General features: G+C 48.7%; 1 long non-coding RNA gene and 1 pseudogene across 2 annotated transcripts in view; one reads left to right on the top strand and one right to left on the bottom strand.

Annotated features, from left to right (window-relative positions):
- LOC118549865 (uncharacterized) overlaps window positions 1–23298 on the bottom strand; it is a 116680-nt gene that overhangs the window by 20678 nt on the left and 72704 nt on the right. The window contains exon 1 of one of the 2 annotated variants that reach the window (XR_004924273.2): window positions 10735–10867. The exons of the other annotated variant lie outside the window; for it this stretch is intronic. This is a non-coding gene — a long non-coding RNA (uncharacterized LOC118549865). Of the gene's footprint in view, window positions 1–10734; window positions 10868–23298 lie in introns of those variants that run through there. 2 annotated transcript variants of the gene reach the window in all.
- Window positions 11410–11823, top strand: LOC118549864 (small ribosomal subunit protein uS9-like; annotated as a pseudogene).

Below are 23298 nucleotides of genomic sequence, written 5' to 3'. Positions count from 1 at the left end.
CAGTGACCCCCACTGCTGGAGGCAGGTCTGCAGCCCAGGAGCCGCCTGGGCTTAGGGCACAGCCTGGCTTACAGAGGTACTCCGTGGATACGCAGTGAGCCAAATGGCTCCAGGTAAAGTTGCTAGGCTGGAAAGTAACTCATTCTTTTGTCCTGGACCAGCCCACTATTCCTTCCAGTAGTAAGTGCTTATGGGGCACCCGCCATACGTCGGACACTGTGCTGGGTGCAGGAAAGTACCAAAGAACAAACAGCCATGGCCCCCGCCTCGTGGAGTTTGTGGTCAAGTGGGAAATAGAAACAAGAAGTTAAATGCACTGACAGGTGCCAGATCAAGGGCACCCAACCCGATCCAAAGGATTCCTGGAGGAAGCAGCAATTAAGCCAGGACTTGAGGGACAGAGGATTTAGCAGGCAGGGGCCCAGAGCAAGCATCACACTTTCTAACATGTCATAATTCAGACTGGCTGGCTGTGAAGGGGAGAGTAGCCAGAAAGGAGGGTGGGGGAGCCAGATCTCCAAGAGCCTTCTTTGTCAGCCAGGCATGGAGTCTGCACTTCCAAGGGGGGGTGGGGGGCCAACAGGGAACAACAACAGGGTTTGGGGGATGTTTGGGTCCAAAGCAAGTTAGGGATCAGGGCACTGGCAAGGTGGGAACAGTAAGGAATTCTGGTGGTCTGGAAACCGTTTCTGAGCGTTTACGGAAAATTCTATCTCATTCCTTCCTTACGTGAGAGATACACTTATGTATAAAAGGTTATAAATCACTGTCCCTCATACTCCATACTTCAGAAAGGATTTTCATGTCCATCTCCTCGTGTGATTCTATAAGAAGGTGGCAAGTAAGATCCCCCTCCATGTTACAGATGAGGAAACTGAGACCCGTAAGGTAAATCAACGCATCTAAAACTGCATAATAAATACAGTTGCATAGAGAGCTTCCTATTTGCCTAACAGAACGTTGTAACACAGATTATGGATGACCTTGGGTGGGGCAAGTGGCCGAGCGTCTTTACACCCTATCTCCACCTCAGCATAGAAGAAGCAAGTGGCCATGCCAGGAGCGGCCCCCACGGTTCTGAGAGCTGGCCCAGTGCCCTTGGCATGGCAGGCTGAGCAAAAGAGACCTCAGAAGCCACCCTACTTGAAGTCTGGGGGAATCAAGCAGAACCCCTACAATATACAAAACACTGGGGCCCGATCTGAATAGGTGTGGGCACATCCCATGCCAAGCCATCAGCGCCACATGGACATTGCTGGAAATTCCAACCCATGCATTAACCCTGCCTCCCAGACCGGAGTCCTATGGCATCCTAAGGGGGTGTAGTTATGGGGCCTCCTCACCAGCTTCTGGAAACTTGGCCTGTCCTGTTTTTAGACACCCTGCTCCCCCTGTCGCACCAAGGGCAAGAGCCAGTTCTCTTGGGCGTGCTGCTTAAGTAGGAAAATAAATAACCCCACTTAGAACAGCAGTGGCAAACAGGCTTCTGTCAGAGGGCCTTTCTGCCCTTCGCCCAGTTCCTGGGTATCCTCTCTACTAGAAATGCTTTTCAGGACAAGGGGGAAGAGATAGGGGAGGGGAGGGGAGGGTGGAGATGGACACTATTCTTGAGAGGGTCTTTGTTGCTGTAATTTCCATCCTTCGCCAAGGGCTGAGAGCCCCCGCAGAGCCGGGAGGGCTGCTCAATGCCATGGAGACTATTGTGTTATCAAAGGGAGAGGATTATGGCTCCGGTGGGGCGGGAGGAGTAGGAGTGCCAGCCGGAGCTGGAGACAGCCAAGAGAAGATGACAAGTCACTTAGGCCCTGGGTTGAGAGCCGGTGGCAGCTATGAGATGCAGAGACAGGTCTTGTCGATTCTGAAGGACCTTCAGTGTCACAGGAAACAACGCTCTCTCTAACAAGGAGCCGTCCCCCTGAAGTGGGGGAGGCTGAAGAGCAGCAGTGGCTGGGGGGGTGAGGGGCAGGATCACGCACATGGCTGAAGGCTGGCCTGGTAACGGCAGGTTGGCTAAGGCAGAAAGAAGGGGCCCGTCAGAAAGGCCAGAATGAGGCCCACAGGACCTGAGTATTCAGGCCCCAGATGATTTGGATAGACCTGCACCTAGTAAGGGCTCAAGAAGCAATTGCTAGAGAGGACAGCCACCTCAGAGGTGACTCCCAGGGCCACCAGTTGACCAGGATGGACTGTGAGCTCACCTTGTGCCCAGCACCATGCTAGGCAACTTGTAGGGCACAGCAAAATGGTGGACATGGCCCTGCCTTCCGGATTGGCTGCAAATACATAGATAAATGGCACGTCCATGCCTGACCTCTCAGGGCTCACGGGAATGGGTGGGCAGGGAGCGGCTAGGCTGGAAGGCACCCCTCAGGAGAAATGGCAGCAGGAAAGAAGAGCAGAGGGCTGGGTGATTCCATGGAAATCATCGATTTAAATTCTCTGGGCCTCGGCATCCTCATCTATACAACGGAGCACCTCGCACTCTGGGCTCTCTGGGGTGCCGCCCCAAAGGCACTCGCCCCAGCTTCCCACCAGGGTCTAGCTTCTGATCCTCCTGCAGCAGCAGGGAACCGTCCCTGGCATCCCTATCTCTCAGAATAGAACTAACGTGGGCCGTGATTTATTACCAAGCAGAAGGAGAAAGCAAGCCATGTCGGTATCTTTGAGGCAGCTGGTGACATCTTCCCAGAGCCCCCCCACCGCTATCCCACCCCACCACACCCACAATAAATCCGGGAGACACATTTTCCAGGCTCTCCCCTGACACATCTAATGGATGTCAGATGGGAGCGTCCGCATAGCAAATAGGAATCTAATCTATCCCCTCGTTCAGCCAAATGGAAACAGCAGGATATCCATGGCTGAGCCTCTAGCTTCTGGCGGGGGACACGTAAAAGGAAAATGGAAACAGATTACAGTCAGTCTGATATCCAAATAACAAATAGGTATCCCGGAGAGAAATTTGTTTTATTGATGTTCGGGAAGAGATCCACTGATTTCCTTGTCTGCCCTGCCTTGCCACTTTAATTGAGGAAGGTGCTAGTTAAAAGCCAAAGGAAAACAAAAATGAAAGAAGGTGCTTAATGTCTGGCAGGCATCTGTTCTCATGTACACACATCCACGCACGCACACACACACACCCCCGCACGGCTCTCTGGAATAAATGCTCGCAACAACCCAAAGTGTCAGTTGGAACCGGCCACTGATTGGGCACAGTTCATTCTCCCAGGGGTTGACAGGTGTTCTGGGCTTCAAGGCAGATGGATTGCGCAGGAAGGAATCAGCCACTGGGCCTGGCGCCAGGGGGCTGGGGCCTGGGGATGTCGATTCCCCGGGGAGTTGCTGAGACCGGCCTGGGATTCAGGCAGAGAAAGGGGGTGGCCCCCTGGAGGCCAGGGAGGGCCAGTGGGATCTTACCAACAACCCTCACAAAAATCTCAGCTCTGGACCTCCCAAAATTGGAAGGGAAAATGAAGCCAAATAGTGAAAGGAAGGTAATCGGCTCAAAGGAAAGAAGCAACAGTGTAAGAAAGACAAGAAGTGGGTAAGGCCTTAGTGCCATGCCAGCCTGATGTTTCCTTAGCATCGGGGCCACGGTCTACCTCCGAAGATGCCAGGTAGGAGGGGAGATGTTTGTGATGCTATAAATATAGTTTATAGGCTTTGGTTTATCTTTACGACGGACGCAATAAATAATTTACTGGTCAGTAAAAGATCAAAGACACTGCAAGAGCTGCAGCCTGAAATATCAAAACTTCTACTGTTTCTATGGAAGCTCTATCAACCATGCAAATTTACTCCTCGATGGGCTAAGTTTATGGCCCTGTGCCCTGGTCCCCAAAAGGTAAAATTTCCAAGAAAACAGAATAAACCAACACCAGGGCCAACAGACATAGGAACAGACATAAATTATCACAGAGCTGGGGTAACAATGCAGCTGACCCCACGGGGTTAGTCATTGTAATTGTGGGAAGTTGCACTGACCCAGTCCCACTTGACCCCTTACCTGCCCCCAGAGAATCTCAGAGGGGATGCACATACTTATAAAAGCCAACAAAAGTATGTGATTGACCTTCTGAGAAATCATTGCAGAGAAACTGAAGATCTGAGTGAGTGGAGAGTGAATGGCCCTAAATCCAGTTAAGGCAACATGGGTATTTTACCAGGAGGACTGGCTGTGCTCGTCGTTAAGGTCGGGGAATCTCTGGGGGGTAAAGGCTATAATAATAGGAGAAGGTGCTAGGTTTGGATCCTGGAAAAGGAAGCCCAAAGTAACGCCCTGCCCACTCTCTTCCCACCCAGCTCTATCCCTGTGTTCAGGCCACACGCCCCAGCTCTGTCTCCTCCCACCCCCCCACCCCGACGAATGCAAAACAGCTCCTCCTTGGCCATCATGGGCCTCGGGATGTGCACACTGGCAATGGGCCTGGGGTAGAGGCCCTGGGAGCCAGCTTGGGGCTGTTTGGACAGGGAACTGCCAGGTCCCAGGTGAGGGGAGGGCCAGAGCGAAGCCCTCTGAAGCAGAAGCTCAGGGCAAGGGCTTTATTCCCTAGGTCTGCAGTGGTAGTAGCCTGAGGAACAAGTGCTGTTGGGGTCTTTCCTGCACTGGCTAGAAGGGACAGACACAGACCCACCCCAGCATTCCAGGTTCTGAAGAGCAGGTTGCAGCAGTGATGACGGGTCATTGGTTCATCGGGCCTCACTGTTCACAGGCTTCCACAAGCCCCCAATCCATGTGCCTTTGGGCTGTTGGGTCATTTCTCTATTGTTCTGGAACAAGGAGAAGCTCCAAAGAGCAGATAGAAGTCTCCGTCCACTGCCAGAAACAGCCCCTTTTCAATCACTCCACTGCAATTCTTTCTCCATCTCTTTATGAGTTAGCGTGCATCAGCCCCCCTTGAGCCCAGTGGCCTCTGAGTACCCTTGTCCCTGTTACCCTACCTTTTTCACGGGGCCACTGCGGGCATTTGGGGCGGGAGGAGTCTTTGTTGTAGGGGACCGTCCTGCTCATCGCAGAGTATTCAGCATCCCCAGTGCCGACCCACTGAGGCAGACCCAAAAGCTGTCCTTGTCGAGGACACAAACCAACGTCCCCACAGTTCTAAGCCCCGCCTTCCGGTGTGCAATGCAACCTCCCCCATCGGAACCACTGCTCCAACTGCAACACGAGAAGGAAAACGTGGAGCCAGACACGAAGCATGGGCCAACTGGGAGACTCGGACTTGGGAATGGACCGACACCACAGATCAGACAGAAATGGGGACGGATAAACGATCGGGGAGGGGGCGGCCCAGACAATTTGCAATCAACCTCACACATGCTTGCAGGTTGATACAATCAGCAAATCGGCATTTTATTTTCTTTAATGGGAGAGAGAGGTGAAGACACGTTTGAACCCGGCTGCCACCTTGAAAGAGACAATCAGCCATTGCCCCGTCTCCCAAGGCTCCCCCTAGAATCCCTTTGGGATGTGGAAACCTGATGAGATTAAACAAATAGAGCTGCCTCCGCTCCCTTTACTCAGTCCCAGCCTGCCCTTCTCCCACCTCCCAGGCTGTCCTATCCCTAATGGAAGCCAAGTGCTGATGAATTGGTGGTGGGTTGCTTTGCTGTCTTCCTAAGTGGCTTCTCCCCACTTAGGGTAGGAGGCGGCTCTGGCAGGGTCAGCGAGAATGTCAGACTGTAAACGAGCTGGCCGGCAGCTACATTCATTAGAGCAACTCGATGCCACTCAGGCCCAGACAGCAGCCGGGGCTGGAATGAATCAGAATGGAGGGTCTCCGGGCCTACACTCCCCCCTCCCCTGCCTGGCAGCACTCTGCCCATTTCCCCTGCCCTCCCCGTACTCAGCTTCAGGAGAGTCCTGCTCAAGGGGAGCGCTGAGGCAGGTGCACCTCAGGGTCCCAGGCAGGAGGACTGTTTCCTTCCACCGTAGGGAGGGGATAGAGGATTGCAGAAGAAGGTCCAACTATCCCCTGCTTTGCCAGCTTTGTCTTCTTATGCATGAACCCACCATGGTCCTTGTATTACAGGCCCTTTCCCTGTTTCCCTGCATCCCTGCACACATCTGATCCACGCAGCTGGCTGAGCTGGCCATGGGCCCAGAATTCCCAAAAGGATGCTAAGTGGACGCCCCATGGGGCATGTGACCAGCACCCCCGCGATCTGGGTCCTTTCCCTCACTGTCATCTAAAATTAAGGGAGAAGGAGCTTGCTTTTGTGGGGACCATGGGAGACCAGCTCTGCTTCCACAGCTTGTCTCTGTTCTCCTCTGCTCTGAAACAAATCACTTGTGACATTATGCGCCTGCTCCAGAGACTGCAGCCAAGTACTTCACGGAAGCCTCTGGAACAGTAGGGTATGAACCAACACCAGTATATGGCACAGACATTGATAATTATTCTCCTTACTATTTACTGAGCACCCACCGGCATGCCTTAGTCTCTGTACCAAGCTCTTCAGTTATATTATCTTACTTGATCCTAATAGCAATCCCGCCAGTTAGGTATTATGATTATCCCACATTTTCAAAGCGAAGGCAACTGAGGCTCAGAGAGGCTAAATAACTTGCCAAGGGTCACCTCTGCACGATGCTCTACTCTGTGGCGCGCAGTCCCTAGAACAGAGATCACAAATACTTGCCAAGTGAAAGAGTGAATTAAACGCTCAACTTTGTCTTCGGTGATGCAACTTTCTAACCCCACCCTGCAGCCAAACCCAGCCAGCCAAACTATTTTGTTTATCCAATAAATACTTATTGAGCACTTACTCAATTGTGTTCACTGCTGTGAGGGGGTACAAAGAAGCAGCCACTGGAAAAGTTAATGGAAACAGTCAACTAATAAAAAGTTAGCAACATTTAGCATTAACTTGAATTAATTTCAAGGTTATCTGTTTCCCCTTTTAGCTAATTAAACGTTAGTGAAATGGTGCATAACTAGTTGACTACAGAGTAATGTAGCAAAAAGAACACTGGATTCGAAGTCAGGGGTCCTGGGTTCTAAAACCTCACCAGTTCCTCAGCACGCGAACATGGGCAAGACGCCTGACCTCTCTGAGCCTCTGCCTTTGTTACCTAATCTGAGTCTGAGTGTCACTCAGCCCCATCAAGTGTGGGCACAGCCATTTGGAGAGAAAATGTACAGCAGCAAGATTTATAAATCTTAAAGCTCCAGAAACACGGGAGATGGTATTCTTTCTCTCTCTCCATTTTTTTTTTTTTTGAAGGTTGAAAATTAGTCCGTTGACAGTGTTTAAATTTTTTTTTTGAAAGCAATAATGGGCAATTTGTCCATAAGCTTATAAATTTGCTTGAAACTTTCCCTGAAACAATTTGTTCTTTCCACATAATTTGCAGAGTGACAATATAACAATGTTGCTAGACTACCATGTCAAGGACTTTTTAATTTGGTGATAGCAGAGAAGGGAAACCATAATTAAAATAAGGCAGGACACTGACATGGTTTAGTGCCAATAGCCTGGTCGTCGGGCTTGCTTCTCATTTTCCACAGCGTTCACACTGGGGGTGTTGTATAGAAGTGGGGCGCCTCTCTTTTAGTCCAGTGGGACTACAGTTTTCCCCGAAGGCAAGGATGGTGTCTCCATGACCTTCTCAGCATGGCCTCAGCACACACCCCAGTGGAAGGAAATGGTGCGTTTATTGCCTAGACCTCAATTATAAAGGAAGCTTGAATGAGGGTCACGGTCAACAGAAAATGCTAAAAATTTCACGTTTAGATTTGAGTTTGGGTTGAGGGATCCTCTGGGGGAAAGAAGCAAAGAAAGGAGGCTGATGTCTTTGGGGTGAGGTGGTTTTGGCGGGTGAGCTGAGTCTGTCACATCATCATTGGCCACTGCGATGCCAAACAGGTGATACTCAATGAGTATACTGCTTTTGTCCAATGCTATGCTCAGCTCATCTAATTCTCCCAGCAAGTATAAAGTACAATGAGCGGTCCTGCTTTACAAATGAGGAAGCAAAGGCCCAGCAAGGTCATGAAACGACCCCAGCCTCCACCACCCTGTCCTCACAAAAAAAACCCGCAGCTTATAAAAGGGCAGCTGACTCGGAAGCCCCGGGGTCCTGACCCCTGTGTCCTCTGCCGCTGGATGCAGCGAGCGGCCCCAAAGTCACCTTGCTCTCTACTCAAAATGAGATCATGCTCCAACTTTAAAAAGGAGAGAGCCCAAGAGAACGATGATTTTTTTTTTTTTCCTTCAGGTAAGTCCAGAGAATGACGAAGCTGAGCAGCACTTGGCTTCTGGCCAGCGTGGTCGTCTTTCCATGGACTGTGACTGATCCAAGCTGGGACATTGCTGACTTAATTTCGCAAACCTACAAATGTACTAGAGACAAGGTGGGTGCCAGCGCTGCTGTGCAGACTAGCAAGAGGTGTTTCTTGATCAGGAATGTCTATCCCTCCCAGTCATGAACAGAGTGCAACGTGGGAGTTGGAAGCAGGAGAAATTACTTGGCCTGTTACCAAGTATTTTTAACAGCTTCAATTTCTCTCCCTTGGCTTGACCTAACCACAGGAGGAGATGGATGCCTGGCAAGCCATGAATCTTGCTCAGGAAGTCACTCTCTCCAGCTGTAAATGGAGCCCTGTGAATCCGGAGCCTGGTCTGGTGACTGGCAATCATGAGGACACCGCAACAGGATGCATGTGCACATACAGACACATAGGCCAGCAGTCCGATCGGCACCAGGGCCCCAGGGCCCGCATGGTTCCTCATTGACCCAGTCTCAGTCGCGGACTTACACCCTCAAACTCTCAAACAATGTATTCAGAAGGAAAAACAAAACTATTCCACATGGAGGATGTTGAATGAATGAATGAATGTTTATCATTTGGAAACTCTAAAAAAAAAAATCTAGTTCTCAAAACATTTCAAGTCTCTAGCACACTTTTGAGCAATTTTGAGTTAAGTCCTTTTAAATTGTTCAACTCAAATGTTGACCCTTATTTAACTACAACAATGTCATAGATAAGACATGAACCTTTTAGCTTGTTAGTAACTGGTTTATTCATACCCTCCCACTTGTGAAATATTGCCTCTGCCCACAAGGAGGTCAGGCATAGTAGGAACAAAGAGACACGTACCCTAAATAAGCTCAATTCAAGGTACCAGGTGATCAGTGACACATGTACAGTGTTAAAAAGGAAAGGGAGCGTTTGCTTCTTGGTGGGCAATCAGAGGAGACTTCCTGGAGGAGGCTCCTAGGAGAGGAAGTTGAAGAACAAGCAGGACTTTACTAGGTAGATTTGGAGGGAACAGTGGGGAAAGGAGAAAGACTCAGAATTTGGGTTAATGGAATGAAAAGTGGGCCAGTTTAACTTGAGCATGAAGTTTATGTAGGGTGATGAGTGGGAGCTAGAATGGGGGATGTAAATTGGGACCAGATTATGCTGAGTTTTGAATGTCAAGGTAAGGCTTCTGGGGTTTCTTTGGGACACAATGGGGAGCTGTTGAAGGTTATTGAGCAGGGAAGACAAATGATCAAATTACTTTGTTCCCAGTCCCTGTTTTCTGAGGTCATATGATCCTTTCTGGCAGATACTACGCACAGCCTTAGAAGGAAGCCAAACTACTCTCCCAGGCAGCGGTTAACCTGGCGGTGCTTCCTGCCTGCTCTCCATGCCCAGAAAGCTCTTGAACAAGTCCCCTTTCTGGGCATGCAGCCTGGGTCAGCTTCCCTGAGCTCCTCTCTCTAACTCCTGCTTTATGGAACACACTCCACATTTCTTAAATGAGGCTCCAGATTCTTCTGTAGCCATGATTCAGTAACAGCAAACCTTTCTCTATTCCCAGAAAAATAAGTTAATTGATGATTGCCTTAATTATAAATTTTTCAACTACAAATTTATTTTTAAATGTTGGCCCCTGCTACAGTTTGCCTTTAATAGAATCTTGTATGCGGCGCTCCTGGATTTCGCACAAAATTATATTTTTAATTAGCCTGGGCTTTGAAGTTGGGCCCATCGGGATCAGAATCCTTGGTCTACCACGTACTAGCTCTGTGACCTTCAGCAAATCGATTGCCATTTCTGGGCCTCGATACACTCATCTGCAAAATGTGGACCATTATGCCGTTCCCACCTGGGTGTTACAAGAACTAAATGAAATTAAACACATGTGGAGTGCCTAGCCAAGCGGCAGGCACTTTGAAGGCCTCAACGAGTACCCTATCTCCCATTCCCTCCCTCACCCCTTCCCCTTCCCCTGCCCTTGGGGGCGAGAAGTGTGCTTTATACCAAGGCTAGAGGTATCAGCCTTTTGAGATGTTCTACGGAGGGAGAGGCAGTGCTGGAGTGTGGACCCAGCATGAACCGTAGGTGCGGGACAGACCTGGGTTCAAAGTCTGGCAGTCCTCCCCAGCAGTGTGACTTGGGTAAAGACCTGATCCTCTCCAGACTTCAGTCTCCTCCTATGAGAAATACCACCTGCCACGTGCAATCACTGTGACAACCCTTGAACGGACACAGGCCGTGCTCCTTAGCACCAGGCCTCTCGCTTAGCAGGGCTCAACACGTGTTAGCGTCGGAAGCTTCCAGCAGGCAACCTCCACAACTTTGAGGACCACTGGGCTCAGACCTTTCCCCTCTCCAACCCACCTTCACCGTTCCCCTTTCTTCTCTTTTTGTCAAGATTTTCCATCCTCTGGCATGCACCCTTCCTTCCTCCTAGGATAGGTGAGCAGGTTCAATGAGCACATGCAGGGAAGACACTTACCGCTCGAGGCTGAGCCACACCAACTGTCTGTGGTGTGCCGAGCATCTTTCTCCCGACCACAGCCAGCTTCATCGGCTCTGCCATCACAGCCTCTTCTGGGCCTTCTTGGGGCTTTCTCCAAATTCACACTCAAAGCCCACAGCAGGACCAGTCCTCTTATCTGCAACAACCACAAAACCAAGGGTCCTTGTAAAGCACAACTGGGGAGGGGGGCTCATTTCCTGGGGGAAACCAGAGGGGTCAGCAGCCAGGACAGAGGAAAGCCAGGCCCATGGGCCCAGCAAAGGGAGCCGAGTGGATGATTTCCTACCCACTCTTTGTCCATTTTGCTTAAATCAAAGCTCATAGCCATCTCTCTCCCTTAATCAAAGCAATTGTTATTTCTGCTAATTTGCCCTGTGGACATTAATTAACTCTCTACCAAGCATGGCCAGATCCCACAGAAGTCAGTGCCCCATGAGACAGAGAGGTCCCTAAGTAGCACCACTCCATGCATCAGGGAGGAGTAGCTGTTTGTCCTCTGCCCCCATGTCCCCTGCCAGCCTGGGAGAGCGGGGGACTTTGGCCTCAGAAACTCAGCCTCCAAGAAGGGAATTATCCTGTCTCCCTAAAAAACAGAGAAATGCCCTTGCCAAGGGCAGGATCAAAGGATGAAAATAATCCACGTTCACAGCCATGCTGTCCAAGGGTCTTCTGTTGTCCGGGCAGGTCTTTAGATGCAAGAAGACCACCACAGCCTCAGAAAAGTGAATGGGCGGCCCCTCAAGATGATCGAGCTGCACATGCAGCAATAGAAGCTACTGGAACCTGCCTCTGGGCAAGGAGTGAGTTGCCTGGGTGGACTTCTGGGTCCATGTGAAGGGTGGTGGTCACACGGCCCAGATTTATGCAATCAGCTAGTCCATCTCCAAAGTCCTGGTGGCCTATTATCAGAAATACCTGGATGAGGCTTCTAAGAAGGAGATCAAAGACATCCTCATCCAGTACAAGCAGACCCAGCTGGTAGCTCCCCACGGTAGCCCCCACTGCAAACCCAAAACAATTGGTGGTCCTGGGGCCCAAGCTCACTACCAGAAATCCTACCAATAAGCCCATCAGGGGATCAGGGTTCATCTTTATAATAAACAATTTTGGGGGGGGCGCCTGGGTGGCTCAGTCGGTGAAGCATCTGCCTTTGGCTCAGGTCATGATCTCAGGGTCCTGGGATCGAACCCTGAGTTGGGCTCCCTGCTCAGCAGGGAGCCTGCTTCTCCCTCTCCTTCCACTCGTGCTCTCTGTCTCTCTCTCAAATAAATAAATAATCTTTTTAAAAAAATTAAAAATATATATATTAAACAATTGTCACGGGACTTAAAAAAATAAAGGTTGAAAAGAATCACTTCTGGTTTTATTTGTTTTGCTGTTTACCACTCATTAACCCTTCACCTCTTAGAGTTAGAAAAAAAGTCATCTGGCTTTTTCATTTCACTGTGAGGAAATGAGGTCGGAGCAGCTGTGAGACTTGCCCAAGGTCATGGGAACTGCATTTGGCTGAGGGTTCCCTCCACAGTTCCCCAGCGGTGGACACAGCCGCTGCTTTGGAAGCAAACACTGGCGGAGAAGTTGACACTGAGTCTATCCACTTCTCAGTGAGATTTGTATTGAGCACCTATTGTGTGCTAGTCACTTTCAGGTATATCATGTATATTATTTCATGGGGTTGTCTTGTTCAGTGCTGGACTCCTTCCAGCACTGCCACATAGTAGTTGCTCCGCAATGGGGGGTTTCTTCTTAGTCTTGGGAGCTGGGGATGGAGTAGCAAGAGTGGATTTAGAGTCAGTCTGGGTTTGAACCTCATCCCTGCCACTTGTCAGCTTTTTGGCCTTTACCTCTCTAAGCCTCAGTTGTCCTATCTCTAAAATGGAGGTGATAACTAATGGTAAGTTTTAAAGTCATTGTATGTGAAGGACCTTTTATACCTAGTAGGTACTCAGCCAATTATAGCAGTTCCTGTCATTGAACATGCTGCTATTGATCAGCTCCTTGAAGTCTGATCATCTCAGAAATTAAGACACATAAATACATAACCACAAAGCGAAGCAGAGAAGAGACCAGTGGAGGGCCATGCAGGTTTCAGAGGGTGCCCTTACATCTGGGAATGACGGAAGGCTGTCTGGAACAGGTGCCATTGTAGTTGAAAGAGCTGCACGGATTGAGGGGGAAGAAGGGATGCTGAGAAAAAAAGCAAAGATAAGGATGAGGAGACAAGAGAATGCAGCAAGTGTTCAGGTCCAAGAGCATAGAGATCTAGAATTTTGGGAAGACTGGAAGTTTAGGGGAGTGAAGATGAATCCGGAAAAATAAGTAGGGGTCAATTTGTGGTGGCTAAAGATTGCGGATCTTATTCTGCTGACAGTGCGGAGTCAGAAAAAGATTTCAAATAGGGTAATGGTAAGAAAAGAGCTGAGACTTAAAATGATTAATTAGGCCAAGTGTTCGGCATCATTTGGAGGACAGATAAGAGAGGAGAAGCTATTGCAATGGACCCAACTTGAGCAAATGAAGGCCTGACATAGGGAGTAACATGGGGAGGGAAAGATAAAAATGAATATAAGACAAAGATCAGAGGTAAAAGAGAGAGGACTGAGCCACAGACTGGATGTCATAGAAATGAGGGAGAGGGAGGGCAGGAGGAAGGAGAGAAATGGAGATGCCATGAATCCAAGTGGGAAAGCAGCAACAGTTGATCAGAGGCACGGAGAAAGAAAGACCAGGAGGTTACCTTGGAAGGAGGGCTCAGGAGACCTGGTAATGTAGAAAGAGCTGCAGAAAGAAAGAAAAGATGCAGGAGAGAGAGTAACTGGGAGAGTAAGACCCTGTGTGAGGCCAGAAGCCTTCCTAGGGTCCTTGGTCAGCACAAGGGAGGGGAGTGGAAAAACAAAGGAAGACACAGAAGAACTTTAAGCTGGGGAGAAGGAAAAGCGAATTTATTCATGGATATTCTCATTCCTTCCATAAACATCCACTGAGTGCCTACTACCTGCCAGTCAGAAAGCCCACCCTTCTGAGTCTGCATTAGACTCCCCAGCAAGTTAGAGGCAAGGCCAGCTGCCATGGGGGAGGGTTCAGGGTCCTTGGGAACTTACTAAAAATGTCAATTCCTTGGCCCACCCCCTTAAGATATCAGATCAGTATCATTTTCCAGGTGGCTCTTTGGGAGATCATAGTTGGAGGGTGAATTAAAAGCTTGTGGGAGTTTTGGGGTCATGGCTGAGGCGCCAGATTTGTAGGGAAGAGCAGGGGAGGGGAGGGGGTGCCTGCAGGCATCACTAAGGGGGCATTGCAAATGGTCCAATTCTCAACGCCATGAGTCCTGGCACACCCCCATTTCTGACCTCATCTTCCACCTTTTCCCAACCCCTGAGAAACCTTCCAGGAGTCCAGGGAACTAGACACCCTAAGCCTTCTAGGCTTCCTTCAGCTCTGATATTTAATTACAATTACATTTAATACATCCAACAATCAGATCCGTTCAGAGGAGACAGTCCTCATGATAATGCCTAATGTTTGTGATGAATGTCACAGTTTTCAGCAATTTCATGCATATTACCGTACATTATATCATACCAGCATTTCTTCAAGTATGATCCATAGACCACCAGCATCAACATTACCTGGGAGCATGTTAGAAATGCAAATTTGTAGCTCTCAGCCCAGACCTATTATCAATCACCTGGAGACCAGGGCCCTGGAGGCTGAACTTCTAATATGCTCTGGGGTGATTCTGAAGAAAACTCTAACTTGGCAACTGCAGATATAGTAAAAAAATAAAATAAAATAAAATAATCTTTGTCCCTAGTTTATTGCACAGTGCTTCAAAAACCCTTGGGAATTCCCTGATAGGAGTGTCTTTTGTTGTACATAACGAGCTCCTTTTAAACATACCTGAGTTTATGCTAATAGTGGGCCTTTATGGCCAAGAGCAAGACTTTCAGTCCCACCCCACGATCTCTGGGGAGGGCAGAGGGACTGGAGATTGAATTCCATTGCATGGCCGTTGATTTAATCAACCATGTCTATGTAATGAAACTCATCATACCTCCAGATACTGACACTCAGTGGACCTTCCTGGTTGGTGAACATATTGATATGCTGGGAGGGTGATGTGACCTGATTCCATAAGGAGAGAGTATGGAAGATCCATGCCACCCCTCACCCTGAGACCATTTGGCTATTCCTGAGTTGTATACTTTATAATAAAACTGTAATTACAAGTATAGTGCTTTCAGTGAGTTCTAACAAATTATCAAACCTGAAGGGACACCGTGGGAACCCCTGAATTCGTAGCCATGTCAGACAGAAGTGCAGATAGGACAGGGACCTCATTTGTGGCAGGCATCTGAGGTTAGGGCAGTCTTGTTGGGGACATTGGCCTTCACATTGGGATCGCACGGGAACTTTGGGTAGTGTCAAAATTAAATCGAATTGCAGGAAACTCCGTTGGTGTCAGAACAAAGGAACCATAGTCTTATATAAGCCAAAACATAATCTTGCAAGTTATATATCAATATCCTCATGCTACAGATGGGGCGGAGACACAGGGAGGGAAAGTGGCTTACCCACAGGCAGAGAGCCATTCTGGAGCAAAGCAGGAATATGCATTTAGGTCCCTGGCCCCAGGTCATGCCTCTTCCCTCCAGGCCTTCCCTCCTGACCACAGCTGCCTCATGGGCTACGATGCCCCCAAGTCAGTGGTAAAATCACAAACTTAGGGGCTGGAACCTGCCTTGTGGTGGTGGTGGTGGTGGGGGAGGAGTTACCTCATTCAACCCATCAAGGCCAACTGCCAGGGAGGTAATAAAAAAGACCTGAGGCCCTCAGACCTCTGAAAGTTTAAATTACACCTTCCTGAACGTGCGTGTCTTGTGTAATCCTCAAAGATTTGTAACTGTGACAGCCTAGGAAAATTACAGGTGACTTGAAGCAATTTAATGATAATAAAAATAAAATAAAAACAGTAAACAGCACTGCTGCTCCCTCTAATTTCCCAGCATCTTTATCATATAAATGCCGCCATTCTTCTCCCCACAGACGATTAATGAATCTGCAATTGCCACAACTGGATGCCATGCTCACCTCGCTCATTCTTTCTGCTGCGGCTGGGGCTGGTGCTGCAAGAAGCCCCTCCCAGCCCCGATGCCAGGGCTCTCCAGGCCCCGCCAGACCTCAGGAGCAGTCCTCGGCCGGGCCCCGGGGCCCTCCTCCAGACGCCAGGCTTTCCTCCCCTGCCCCTCACCCCCGTGGCCCAGAGCTGTCTTCAGCCAAGTGTGTGCTGGAGCCCAGCTGATCTGAGCAACCACAAATTGACCTTCTCTCTGGGTGTCTCCTTGCCTCCCTCCTGGTGTTAATATGCTCCTTAAAGAGCTGCAAACTCAACAAGTCTCTGTTATGCAGGTTAATTCCGAGCGCAGCCAAGCTGTGATCAAATGACCTTTACCCACTTCCCTGCTAATTTTGATGGGCAGCTCCATTTTCCTTCTCCCTCCTGGTCCCCCCTCGCTCTAAATTGGAAATCTATCAATTTTCTAGGTAAATGGAAAATAAAGACACACCGGCAGAAGCAACACACTCGCCCGCACACACACTCACGCTAACACTAACACTAACACTAACACACCATTGTTGGGGCAGACGCTACACCAGACCTGCTGTTTTTTTTTTTTCCTTAATTCTTAATTTCCAGATCTCAGAAGAACGCAGGAGCTGGGTCCTGAGCTGATGCCAAAAAAAATAAAGGTGTTGAAAGAGAATCCCTTGCCCACAATTGTATTCCTTGCTTCATCAGTGGAAGACAGTAACAGTTTTAATAAATGGGGGGAATAGTAACAATAAAAACTAACGTTTATTGGGGCGCCTGGGTGGCTCAGTCGTTGAGCGTCTGCCTTCGACTCAGGTCATGATCCCAGGGTCCTGGGATCGAGCCCCGCATCGGGCTCCCTGCTCGGCGGGAAGCCTGCTTCTCCCTCTTCCACTCTCCCTGCTTGTGTTCCTGCTCTCACTAACTTTCTCTCTCTGTCAAATAAATATATATATATATATATATATATATATATATATATATATATAAACAACTAAGGTTTATCAAGTGCTTACTACTTACCAGTCACATACCAAGAATGAGCTCATTTAATTTTCTCAATACCTCTATGAAATGAGAGTTATTACCCCCAGTTTATAGAAAAAGAAATGGAGGCTTCAAGAGATTATGTAAAATGCTTAAGGACACACATACAGAAAGAGTCAGAGTGAGCATTCGAACCTGGATGGTCTGATTCCAAAGTCAAGTTCTTGCTTTGTTACCAGCAGCATGATCCGGGACCTATCATGTAATCACATGAGTCCTCAGTTTCCCTACCTGCCCCATGAGGATAATCAGATTTACCTCATCAGGCTCCGGGAGGATACATTCAGTGGTGACCATCCTTTGAAAGCTACGAATCATGGTCGGTTCACTGTTATTATAATGATGATTATTGATTCAGTTAATTAATTCCTTGTACAAATATTTCCTGATCACCTACTATGTGTCAGCCCTGTTCTAGGCCTGGGAATACAGCAGTGAAAAAAACAGATAAATATCCCTGTCTCCCAGGAGGCATTCAAGTGGGGAAAACTGACCAAAAACAAGTAGAATACATAATGAGTCAGATGAGGGTTAATGCTAGAGAGAAAATAAAGTTGGGGGGGGCGTCTAAGGGGTGAAGGCGGGAGGGCTGCAATTAGACACAGCTTGGTCAGGAAGACCTCACAGAGCAAGTGATATTTGGATAAAAGTTGAAAGGAATGGGGGTAGCCAAGCAGGCAGGTATCAGAGAAAGAGCACTCTGAGCAGTGGGAACAGCAAATGGAAAGCCTCCGAGGCTGAGGCTGAGCCAGCAAGGAGGCCAGAGTGGATGGGCAGAGGGAGGGAGGAGAAAGAAGCAAGAGATGAGTCCAAAGAGGTAAAGCGGGTGGTGGGCCATGTAAGGCCTCGCAGGCCACTGGCTCTGACCCTATGTGTGGGGAGGGGGCTGGTGCACACGGGTGCGTGGGAGGGTCTGAGCAGAGCAGTGACATAATCTAACAGTTTTAAAGGCTCACTGTGACTACTACAGGAGGGCAGGAGCAGAAGCAGGGAGACCAGTTAGGAGGCTGGTGCCACTAACCTAGATGGCAAAAGATGGTGGCTTGAATAGGAGGGCGCAGTGGGGGTGATGAGATGTATTTGGATTCTGAATATATCTGAAGGTAGAACCACCCAGACATGCTGATGGATTTGGATGTCAGTGGGTAAGAAAGCAACAAATCACTGATGACTTCACCATTTCCGACCTGAGCAGATGGAAGAATGGAGCTCCACTTACCCAAATGGGATAAAGTAGGACAGGTAGGTGTTATGGGTTGAACCACAAGAGATATGTTGAAGTCCTAATCCCTAATACCTGAGAATGTGGCTTTATTTGGAAATAGGGCCTTTGCAGAGGTAGTCAAGTTAAGATCGGGTCATTAGGGTGGGCTCTGGTAAGACCGGTGTCCTTATAAAAATGGAAAATTTGGACACGGATTCACATACACACACAGGTTGGAGCTGGAGAGAAGGTTGAAGTCACACAGCCACAAGCCAAGGAACTGCCAAAAGTGAGGAGAGGGACATGGACCAGATCCTCCCCTAATTCCTCAGAGGGAGCAGCACTCTGACAACACCTTGATTCAGACTCCTAGCCCCCAGAACTGCGAGACAATACATTTCTGTTGCTTAAGCCACTCAGTTTGTGGTACTTTGTTATGGCTGGTTTGGAGGGTAGGTCAGCAGTTCCGTTTTACACATTCAGGTGGAGATGAGGAAGAAGCAGCTAGGTAGGAATCTGGGGTTGAGGGATGAGGACTGAACTGGACACATCCGTTTGAGAGTCATCTTCTCTGCTGAGAACTTACAGCCAGGGCACTGGTTGCGATCACATAGGGCAGATAGAGAAGAGGTATAAGGACTGAGCTCTGGGACACTCCACCATTAAGAGGACAGGGAGTTAAAAAGCAGTTGATGAGTGGAGGAGAAGCAGGAGAGGTGGTGTCCTGAAAGGCAAATGAAGGAAATGTTTAGGGAAGGAAAAAGTCATCAGCTGTCAAATGTCAGCAATGAGCCAAGTCTGATGAACACAAAGAATAGACCATTGGATATAGCAACTCAAAGCTCATTTATGACCTTGACAAGGGCAGTTGCAGCGGGGGAGTGAAGCCTAACTGGGATGGGTTGAAGAGAAAACTGGAGGAGAGAGATTGGAGGCACAGACATTGACAACTCTTTGGAGGGATCTGCTAAAGGGAGACAAGGGGTCAAGACAATTTTTTCAAGGTAAGAGAGGTAATAGTATGCTTTATGCTGAGAAAATGATGCAGCAGAGAGTGGGATATGGATGAGACAGGAGACAGCAGGGAGAATTGCAGGTAACACCTTTGGAAATCTGGTGGGGGTGGGATTAAGTACACACTTGACCAGGAGCATGGTGATACACCCAGAACAGGAGAGATAGGATGTTAGGCAGGTGCGTGGGTGGGTCGATGCGGTGGTGGTGGCATAGGAGGTAAAGTCATCAGCTAAGAACAAGGAGGGGAAAGGGATAACATAGGCATGGGGGACAGTGGAAGAGTGAGAGGTGGGAAGAAATAGCAGGGTTGTCCGCAGCACATGGGGCCACCTGAGGTCTTGCTCATGAATGTGGAGTAACATTAGTCACATGAGATTCTGTTTTTTCTCCCGCCATGTTCAGCTGCCCACATGGAAGCTCAAAGTCAGCAGAGAGTTGGACTTCATCAGAACTGGGGCTTTGCTCTTCAAATGCAAAGAGAGAAGAAGCAAAGGAGCTGAAGGGTATGCCAAAGAAGGATTATAAAGATGGACTCTGGAATTTAAGCTGGATGGTGATAAAAGGGAGGGCCTGAGAAGGGCAGGTATCCCCAAAGGGTATTTGAATCAAGGAACTGTATGTTCCAATGGAGGAATGATTGTTAGAGTCGGGGTACTAGCACTTAAGAATAAACATAGGGGTCAGAGAATAAAAGTGGGGGCTCCTTAACATGCCTATCTTGGAGGGGCGGCAGTGGCTGCAATGACAAGGTGTAGGGTACGGCCAAGGGAGTGGGTGGCTGGCATAGGGTGGAAAACAAGAACATTAGAGGAGGAGGTCAAAGGACTGAGAAGCCAAGGTCCTGGAAGGCTTGTAGGTATTGAACCCACCAGGAATTTTCAGACAGGTAGTATCGGAGAGAAACGGTGATCCAGGAGCTAAAATCTAGAAGAAATGAGAGCAAGCCACCAAGAATCATTAGGGAACCACAACTCCTGAGGACATGAGTCCCCACGCTGCAGGTTCTTAGAAAGGAGATCGAGAATAGGGTGAAAGCAGCCATGAGAAGCAAGGAAGGGTCCCAAGCCACCTCCAGGCCCAGCTCCCCAGAAAATGATGTCCTTAGGGTAGAACCAGGGAATTTCAAAGAAGAGATTAAGAAAAGCCAGTTTGCTGATGGCTGACCATGAATCCCAGAGGGCAGGAGCTCAGGAGGAAGGAGACCTTCAGGCAGAAGAGGAGGCATGCAGAGCCTAATGGAGGGCAGGCCTCCATTGGGGGGGCGGGAGGGCTTCTCAGTGACTGACTTAAGTGAGGCTGAAAGTGTCCAGAGCCATGAAGTCAGGACAGATGCCTAACCTCACTGTGGGAGGTCTCCTGCGAAAACACCCCCACCGCTTTTCCCATTTGCTGGAAGCTTCTGCCACTGCCACCCTCAGAGAAACAAACACCTCCACCATCGCATCAGCCCGCAAACCGAATACCCCCTGCTGGGCCACCTTCCCCGACTGTCTGCTCTCTAAGCCCGTGTCTGTGGACGAGTCTGATTGGTGCAAACTCAGCCACAAGCCAGGCCTCACCAGCAAGGGAGGCTGACCGTGCAAGTCTTGTGGCCTCTACCCTAGGAAGAATCATTCAAAATTTGTGTGAACTACCCACATCTAAGGAGGGTGTTCAAAGTTTCTGGCAAACCAAAAATGTCAAATATTTATTAGATAACAGGAATAAGTCATTTTTATTATTATTGTGTCTAAGCTTTGCAAGAAAGAGATGCGGAGGATCCTGTGCAGCCACTTCATCTCTAGGATCTCAGATGAGGTTTCTAACCTTCCAGCTACAGTTGAGAACACTATTTCTATTGATTAGTGCCAAGGACTCAATAAGGCACGTGCATGTTCTCAGGTAGGACTTTAGGCCTGAGCCTTCCCAGATAAGATCAGACCCATTTAGAGTTCACTCCTCACCAAAGCACCCTCTTGACTCTGGAAAGAAGGTGATAGAGGTTCCTATTTACTCAGCAGCCCCTGTGTGCCGGACACTAGAATCTTCACTCGGCATGCATGATCTCCTTTAATCCTCAAGGCAACTCTGTGAGGAAGGTAGTGGGATTACCATATTAGAGATAAGGAAATGGAATTTTAAAGAAAATATTAGTAAGGGGCGCCTGGGTGGCTCAGTCGGTTAAGCGTCTGCCTTCGGCTCAGGTCATGATCCCAGGGTCCTGGGATCAAGCCCCGCATCGGGCTCCCTGCTCGGCGGGGAGCCTGCTTCTCCCTCTCTCTCTGCTGCTCCCTCTGCTTGTGCTCTATCCCTCTCTCTCTCTCAAATAAATAATAAAAAAATAATAATAAAATAAATATTAGTAAGTTGCTTATGACACCCTCCACCCCCCATTGCCCTCCCGTACCCCAGCAGCTACAAGCTCGCCGTACATGGATGTGCAGGTCGTGCACTGCACAACTCCACAGTGCATAATTGTATCCGTTGTGGATGACACCACCTGGAATTGTGCAGTGCACAGCCTGTGTGCTCAGATGTAGCCTCTGCTGGCTTGGTTCCAAAGTCCGTTTCCCCACAACCATGGTACAGAATCCAGTCATCAAAGTCTTTTAAGTAAGAGCTCCTTAAGGTCAGGGAAGATTTCTTGTGTGTATCCACAGACAGCAGCACAAAGCCTGGCACATAGCACGTGCACAATAAATGGCTGCAAGATTAAAGGCTATCAAAGATGAGCATGAATGTGCTCATCAACTCCTGAATCACTGGATCTACAGAGGCACCACTTGAAGCCTGAAATAGGTAGTTTAAAACAAATGAAAGGAAGAACTTCTGCTTGGCACAGCTGGTTGTCAGCTTATAAAACTCATTAACCCCAGAGGTGGTACAGGCAGCAAATACTAATGGACTCCAGGTGTGTCTAGGCAAGTTCAAGGTTTCTACAATGACGGAGAGTAGCCGAGAAGGGGGCCACGGACATTGTTTGAGCACCCACTCTACTCCCCGCACGGGGCTAGACTGAGCACCTTATCTTAGGGATCTCTCCAAATCTGTTTCCTTCTATGTAAAGAGCTATTATCATCCACCTATTGGGGTGGGGGTTGTAATCGTTAAATGAAATAACATATGTAAGGCACTTAGCACCAGCCTGGCACCGTGTTAATGCTCAGCATAAGTTAACCATTATTCCTGGAAGTAAAAATAACGCAATGGAATCGTGTTAACATTTCACCGGTAGGAAAGAATCTTCACAAAACCTGCATCTCATACCAAGAAACTAGGTTCAATTATCCTCCTATATGGACACTTCACTGATCAAAACTTAAAAAAAACCTAACCTTCAGCCTTTGGGATTGCACATAAATAGAAGAACAATTTGATTATTTTCCTCCCTTGTCATTTTCAGCCAGGGCAATCTTGAACTAAAGCAGCAAGAGAATGATCATCTGCTTCGAGCAACCCCCACCTCCTGTCACTTCTACCAAGAGCTTTCAGGGGACCAACACTGTGTCAGGCACCAAATGAAATAGTCGCATAAGACTTCTGCCTTCCCATGTAGAGATTTTTGTGCAGAGTTTGTGGTTATTGTGGTACACAGACGACATGAAAACAGATTCATATCACCAGAAGCCAGATCGCAAAGAAAACCATAGCAGATTTTCCAGCTTAGTCACGCTTGTAACCAGCTTCCTTTCCTACGAACCTGAATGTAGCCCCTTGGCGGTCTGCCTTGCTGGACGCTGCACCCCTTGAAGGCAATGATCACTCAGTTCTGTCTTTTCTTCTCTGGATCCATAAGCCCCTCATGGTACAAAGTAGATTTTGCCACAGAGACAGTGAGAGAGGGAGAGGGTGGAGAGTTGGATGGATGCGTGGTGGCAAGATGGCTGGATGATGCAGCATAGTTTAATTAATTGACCACAGCGTCAGCTCTAAAGTGATATTAGGGGATGCCTGGGTGGCTCAGTCAGTTAAGCGTCTGCCTTCGGCTCAGATCATGATCCCAGGGTCCTGGGATCAAGCCCCGTGTCAGGCTCCTTGCTCAGCGGGGAGCCTGAACCTCTGCCTGCCACTCCCCCCTGCTTGTGCTCTCTCTCTCTCTCTCTATGTGTGTGTGTGTGTCAAATAAATAAATAAAATCTTAAAAAAAATAAAGTGATATTAGGTTCCAAAATGAGCTCTGCCATTATTTAGTTGTATGGCC

This window comes from Halichoerus grypus, chromosome 11, assembly GCF_964656455.1.
Source record: "Halichoerus grypus chromosome 11, mHalGry1.hap1.1, whole genome shotgun sequence".
In the NCBI taxonomy this organism is placed as follows: Eukaryota; Metazoa; Chordata; class Mammalia; order Carnivora; family Phocidae; genus Halichoerus; species Halichoerus grypus.
This window is presented reverse-complemented; position numbering and strand designations above follow the sequence as displayed.